We start from the raw sequence: 7,182 nt of genomic DNA on the forward strand, positions 1-7,182 counted from the left end.
GCTATTTAGAGCTCTAACTAAAAAAAAAAAACTACAAAAGGAATCTAAATTGTATTAGCTTTTCTCATTAATGCAATGTAAATAAAGGAACTATTTGAGAAAATTATAACAAATGTAATCTCCAAGGTGCTTAAAAGCTTCTAAGGCGATTTCGAGGAGCTATTAATTATGCCGTGATCAGTTAAGAGACACGTATTGTCTTCCTGCCCTGTCTGCCTTTCTATCCCAGACGCATAGCTTCCTGCCTTAGCCACTCCCTGTTCCTGGGGCACAGGGACATCAGCCCAGATACCCCAGGGGTGACAGAGCACCAATCTGCTTCTGGAACAAAATCAGCTAAAGGACAGATTTTTTTTTTTTCAGCAATCACAAAGGGTCACCACACCAACCGTTTTCATGGTTGCGTATTAAAAAATAAATAGGCCGCTTGTCACTTTTATAGTTGTGAGGGGGCGGTTATGGAGTTCTGGATTGGGCAGACTCACTCGTCAGTGTAAGTACACATCTGGCCATCTCTGTAGTCGCTGTCAAGTGTGTCAGCACGGCGAAGGGAAGAGGGGAGGGCAAGTGTACCCCATCTGTTTCAGGGGGGCCATTGGTAAGCCCTGCGTCCTCCCACGAGCACTTTTCGAGAACAGTGCAGTGACTGGAAGTCCATCAGTCCACTGTGAAGACCGGTGTGGTTGCCTACGAGCCGTGTGACCTTGAGCAAGTTCTGTAACCTCATCGAACCTGAATTTCTTGGTTTCTGACGCTGTTGACTGAAGCCTTGCCTGGAGGTGGGCAGAAATCCCGAACCAAAAAAATCTATTTCATGTTTCTTTAACCCGTCAAAGGCAGTTGGGTAAATACTGGCGGGAAAGCCCAGGGCTTTTGTAGGGAACAGTGAGCAGCCGGGCGTGTCTCGGATGGAGGGTGGACAAGGGGTTCTGTGGGAAGGAGCAGACACTTACACGTACGGGACGCGGGCCGTGAGCGAGAGCCCTGAACGCCGAGCTAGGTCGTGGCGACTGAGGGCAGCGGAGGCTGCCGAAGGCTCTGAGGAGGAAAGTGGTCTGATCTGCCGGAAGACCCACATCTACGAAGAAAAAACACAAGCGTGGGGTCACCTGTTGGATGATTCTCCTGTCACAGACGACCGGGAGGGAAGTACGAGACTATAAAATACTTAACACGTGGGTTTGACGCAAATCGTTTATCATTTATGACCCAGCCTAGTTTTTATAATCACTATGTACTTAGCGAGTTCATTTAGGGCCCTTTCTCCCTGTGGTTCACCAGAGTTAGAAAATAATGACTCCAGGTCTGGCTGATGGTTTCACTCCGGACGTCAGTAGGCCTGCCCTCCGACCCTCTGCGGTTCTTGGGAGGGACCCAAGAGGTGGCAGCACCTCAGCGAAGGAATACTCGGGGGCAGAAGACGGGGTCTCTGGTGGGGCGGGGGTCGCTGGGGAGGCTGCGAGAACTGTGCTCATTTTGTTTTGGGGCCTGAAACTTAAATTTATACGGTTGATCCCTAGTCAGTGTGAATTTAATTATTTTTAAAAATTCATTTTCAAATATCGCTTCATCTTCGGTGTTTTAACTAAATAATAACAGTAACAGGAAAAACAGCTAACATTTCTGTAATGCTCACTAGGTGCTGGGTACTGCCCACACCCACACTTTATCCTCATTTATTCTTCTCAGAAATCTTTCGAGATAGGTAATTTAATTATCCCCATTTTACAGATGAAGGAACTGAATCAGCGATCAATGGAGTGTATCAGGGTCACTCGGCTTGTCACAGAATTGAATCCAGGGCCTCTGACCCCAGAATCTGAGCTTTACTCTCCTCCAGAAATGCCTAGGTGAATAGTCCTCAAACGTGTGTTATCAGGGCCCCAAAGAGCTTTGGTTGATGTGGGTTGTAGCTATTGATGTTATAGATTCTAAATTTGAATTGTTAAATTTAAAAATATTTAATAATATAAAAATAACGTTACATGTTAAGAGAGCATTTTTAATAGGGGAAAAACCCCTCATTTTCCAAGACAGTCTTCGCGAGGAGAATGGCATTGCTGTGCACTTCTGAAGCTCCCTTTGACGCCAGACTTAGCAGAAGGCCAGCGATGCTCACATCTGCGCCTGCATGTACTTGCTCGCCACCTGAGAGATGCCTAGGGGTCCTTGGATGGTGCTCTGGGGAGCCCTAGGCCAGGCGATCGCTTGCTGACAGATGCCGTTAGCTATCCACCTCTGATGCAGCATCGGACACTCCACGTGAGCTTTCAACAGACAAAATCTCTGTCTCGATTTCGGATGTTCCGATTCAGTTGATCTCGGTTGGAAGCAAGCGAAGAATTTTTTTTCTAACATTTCAGTTTGAAAATCTTGAATTATATGGAGTTGAAGGAACTTTAAGTGAGCACTTATATACTCACCACCTGTATTAACTTTTTACTAAGTTGCTTTGACACAAATGTAATCCTATCCATTAACTCATCTGGGCTTTGGATGCACTATCATATTTTTATAAAATGCTTCTGGACGATTCCCATGTAGAGCCGAGTTTGGAAACCGCTGTTCAAAGGACCAGATTTGTGAGTTACTTCTCATGGTTATCTGGGCTGATACGTAAATTAACTGGAACCCCAAATCCAGTTAACTGTGTGGCGGCGTTGGATGGCTAGTCATAGATTGCACCAGCTGAGAGCATGGGTGTGGCCTATTCTGGGCTTGTGTCTCTGGGGGAAAGGAATATCTCTAGGAATCTGCTCCTGTGACATCGGGGGACAAATATGCTACTGTAGTGTCTGAGGTTGGAGCGCTGACTCCACTACTCACCAGCTGCGGGTTCGTGGGCCCCCACTTTCTGAACAGGGCGATGTGGGGTCCGGCAGCTCTCTGTACGCCCGGAGTCCACGTGCTCTCCCTGTAAAGGTCCAGAGAACAAATGTTTCTGGCTTTGCAAGTCATAAGGTCTCTGTTGCACCTGTTCACCTCTGCTGTTGTAGCTGAAAGCACTCAAGGACAGCATGTAAACAAATGAGTGTGTCTGTGTTCCAATAAAACTTTATTTACAAATAGACATCGGGCCGGATTTGGCCCAAGGGACGTAGTTTGCTGACTCCTGGTAGATGTCACAACATTTAATAAACTGTATGGCACGATCTAAGTGTAAGCCGGTGACTGTATACTCATTTTTTCCTTTTATAGTGTTTAGAAACACTTTGAGTGTTTAAAATAGTTCCTCATTTTTTTGTGTGTGTGAACTCATCGATACCTAAAAGTTTTCTAAAACACTTTAGAACCTAAGAATGTTCGTTTTCATCATTCTGCAAAATGTAGTGCCACGCGATCTGATGTTTGCTCATCTTGGTTGGGGGCAGGGTCTTTTCGGTTTGGCCAGCCAGCAGCAGGCGGAGCCGTCCTGAGCTTGGTTCTCTGCAGGAGCGCTGCCATTGTGGCTTCGGGTTGGGCAGGTCTGCTTGTAACTAAGTTGAGGGTCCAGGAGGCGGTATGAAGTACTCAGTTGCTACTGTAACTGTTTCACTCCCAGGGGCATCACTGGGACGTTTTTTTAAGTTCCTGCAAATCGCATACCCTTTGGAGAAGTGTCTTGATTGCGTACAGAATGTTTCAGTTATTATTGGCCTCCTGTGCTTTTAAGGAGTTTATTTTGTTTCAAGTGTTCCGCAACTATTGAGTCAAAAAAATATCAAATATGTTACTTGCTGTTTACTAGGATGTTAGCATAGAGCACTGTGGGAAATTCCTTCCTCGATTCGCTGTTACATACCTTGACTGTGAAGATACTAAGGCGATAGAAATATAGAGCTAGACTTTCACGCACGGTGACGTGCAAGACGTTTTCTCGTTCGAACTGAGTTTTGAGTGCGTCCACGGAAAGGCGCGTACCTGGCTTTTGTTTTTGGCCTAAGAGCCGATGAGGCTGTAGCCTGGCTGACCACGTGGACGTTTTCTCTACGGAAGTCCCTCCGCTCGCTCACTCCTACCGCAGCTATGTACGGATCGGATCGCGCGCGCCAGGAACTCGCCCGGGCTCCCGTATTCCGCAGCCAGCGAAGCCGAAGCAAATCCCCCCTGGTGGCATTTACGTCCCTGCGGGCAACACGGACGTTAAACAGTAAATGTTGACAGGTGTAGTGTGTCGGGCAGAGGTGGGCGCGTAGTTGAAAGCAAACGGAAGTGGAAGAGGAGGCCGAACGTGGTGGGCGAGCGGGTGAAGTGTGACAGCGTGTGGCCGAGGAGGCCGTGCAGAGCCAGCGGACTCGGCAGAACCAGCGGAAGCGAGGACGCGGGTCGCCTGGAGGAGACAGCCTCGTGCAGGGAACAGGCATTGCAAAGGTCGCAGCAAGAGGCCGGTGCGAAGGAGATGCGTGGGGACAGGACAGAGAGGGGACGGGGCACGCAGGGCCGGGTGCGTAGGTCCTGCCAGGCCGTTGACTTGCCTGGGACACTGGAGAGTTTTGAACTGAGAACTGGGATCTGACTGACATTTTCACGGGTTACACCGGCTGCAGTTCCGAGAACAGATCGGAGGGGACCAGGGCGGTGACACGCCTTGGGGGTGAGGGTTTGGACTTGAGCCCCCCGCCTGGTGAGTGGGTGAGTGAGTAAATGAGTGAGTGAGACAGCTGGAAGGAAATGCGAGGAAATTCGGTGCTCTTGGTAAACCTAGAAAGTTAGCAACAGCTCATAGTGGGTGTTTAAACCCTGAGGTCGGTTGATTATCTAGGGAGCCAGTGGTGACAGCAGAGACCAGAGGTCCGAGGACTGCATCCTGGAGGACCCTGGTGGCCAGAGGTCCAGGAGATAAGGAGGAACTAGAAAAAGGAGGAAAAAGGAGCAGCTAGAAAAGAAAACGCAGGAGGGCGTGATGCCTGGAGGCTCTGCAGGGAGGAGGGGAGGGAGGACGGGGGAGGGTGTGATGCCCGGAGGCTCTGGAGGGCGGACCGGCTGTCAGGTGCTGCTCGGCCCCTATTCAGATAAAGTTGTTATAATTATTTTTAAAACTGTCTTCATGTCCTAATCTTATTTCAGGCGGGCAGAGGGGAGTTGTTTTCCACAAAGAGCAGCTGACGTACGCTGCGGAAGCTCACCGGACTTCACCTCCTCCATACTCCTTCCGCTCACAGCCTCATTCATGCGACAACTGTTTCGTGAGCCCAATGCTAGCTGCTGTGCAGTAAAAATACACGCATGCATGCATGCATGCAAACATACATGCATGCATGCATGCAAACATACATACATGCATGCATGCATGCATGCAAACATACATACATGCATACATACATACATACATACATACATAAAGGGGTGAGGTGCAGATTCTGTCCTTCAGGTGCTTGTGATCTAATTCGGGTGATGAGAATGACAGGTAGGATGAGGCCATGTTTAAGGTAATGGAGAGGCACAGGCTGGGCGTGTTGGACATGCAGAGCACTTTTAGCTGAGGGCATGAGGGGAGGCCCCCCAGGGGGTGTTGTTTATAGGTTCACGTGACATTGGAGCAGGAAGAGAGAGATGAAGTTGTCCGTGTGTTTCACGGAAGAGACACAGATTCCGAGGGCTAAGTGGGAGCCCACCGGTGCCATCGCCCCGATGCTCAGTGGGGAGCAGGGGAGGGGGGCCCATATATCCGGCGGGGGGTGGGAGCAGGATGGAGAGGGACAGACGTTCGTTAGGGGGAGCTTTTGTTACCCGGAATGCTTAGCGTGCCGGGCCGGCTGAAAGGGTCACTTGGATTGCCACTGGGCCCATGTCCAGACCTCTGAAGGCTGGCGGAGGTCTGGACTTGGGCCCCAGACTGGCCAGGGAGCGAGTGGCGTCTGTGAGTGAGACAGCTGGAAGGAGATGCGAGGAAATTCGGTGCTGTTGGTAAACTCAGAAAGTTATCGTTCATTCCCTGCGAGTGGCCGGCCGATGGTTCAGAGTTGCACACCGCAGGCGGCGAGAATGGGCATCTGTGAATCCGCGCATTCTCGTCCTTGCTCCTCTCAACTGCTTTTCTTCCTTGTGACCTTTTTATTTTTTTTTTTGTCATAATGTATTTCTAGTTAAACATTAATCGAAATGAAACCATTGGACTGAAATGGAATTTGGACACAGCAATCCCATAAATAATAACTGAAAATAGAATGGATACATTGTAATTGCTTTTTTTAAAAAAATAACCCTTATGTGCCGTAATTCTACAAATACCGAAGTGAAACTTCAAAAGAGCCGGGAAGATCAAGTGCCACATGGTTGAGCAAGTAACCTAAGTGCCAGGCTGTAAAGGCCAGTTGGACAGGACCCGGCCGAAGGGGGTCAGAGTCTTCACTGCAGTCGCACAAAGGGCCTCGAGCACCCGTCGCTAGGTTACTAACAGGAATTTGCCATTCCTGTGGCCAAAACACTTGATCTGCCTGGTTGGCGCATTGTGCCTTCTGGGGGGTAGCTGGTGCCCGTCGCCCTTCCCGATGGGTGACAGGAAGCGGAAGTTGGCCTTCAACCTGCGGCCTAGGCTGAAACCTGGCCAGCTGCCCCATTAGGTTACCCGTCTTTTGGTTTCGGTCACTTTGCCCAAAAGATAAGGAATTTGAGGAATTCTGCTGAACACCTCTGAAATTGACTCTAAAACAATGGGCCTTTCACGGAACTAAACGTTTGACATTCGGAGTGTTATTTTAACTTGTTTTCTGTTAGTTCAAAGTGTGGAGGCTCTTAGCTCCTGTGGGAACTCTGGACCGGGGGAGGGGACGGGGGATCTGAGGCCATCGGCGCCAAGGCTGCTAATAGTACATGGTACCGTGACCTTTATTTAGAAATGCAATGCATTTTAATTATTTAGGTTTTAGTTCTCGCTTTCGGTTCTGTTCTCACTTATTTTAGAGCTGCCTTTGCTTTCAAGGGCTGCCAGGCTGGGACTAGGGACATGGAATTGTTTCAACGCCTGTTTTCATCAATACGTCCTCACACCTTCCTATCTGGATATTTGCAAGGGTGAGGAGATAATGTGTATAAATTGTGTCTCGGAAAACACAGTTTTATAGAACCGAAAGCCATTTTGATCATTAATTCGGAGCCTTTTCAGGCGTTAGGAATGATCATTGTTTAAAAGTGAAATTAGTAGTATTATCAGGGGAAAAGGTGCTACAGCTGATGAAGTAGCTAAATATCTTTTTTTTTTTT

General features: G+C 48.7%; 1 protein-coding gene across 1 annotated transcript in view; it reads left to right on the top strand.

Moving 5' to 3' along the window:
- The first annotated feature begins 758 nt into the window (after positions 1-758).
- The window catches only part of MAP3K21 (mitogen-activated protein kinase kinase kinase 21), a 49,747-nt gene continuing 43,323 nt past the window's right edge, over positions 759-7,182 (top strand). Inside the window, exon 1 of the mRNA XM_023519776.1 lies at positions 759-779. The gene's annotated coding sequence lies outside the window, so the exon portion shown is untranslated. The remainder of the gene's footprint in view (positions 780-7,182) is intronic.

This window comes from Pteropus vampyrus, unplaced genomic scaffold (genome assembly GCF_000151845.1).
Source record: "Pteropus vampyrus isolate Shadow unplaced genomic scaffold, Pvam_2.0 Scaffold237, whole genome shotgun sequence".
Lineage (NCBI taxonomy): Eukaryota > Metazoa > Chordata > Mammalia > Chiroptera > Pteropodidae > Pteropus > Pteropus vampyrus.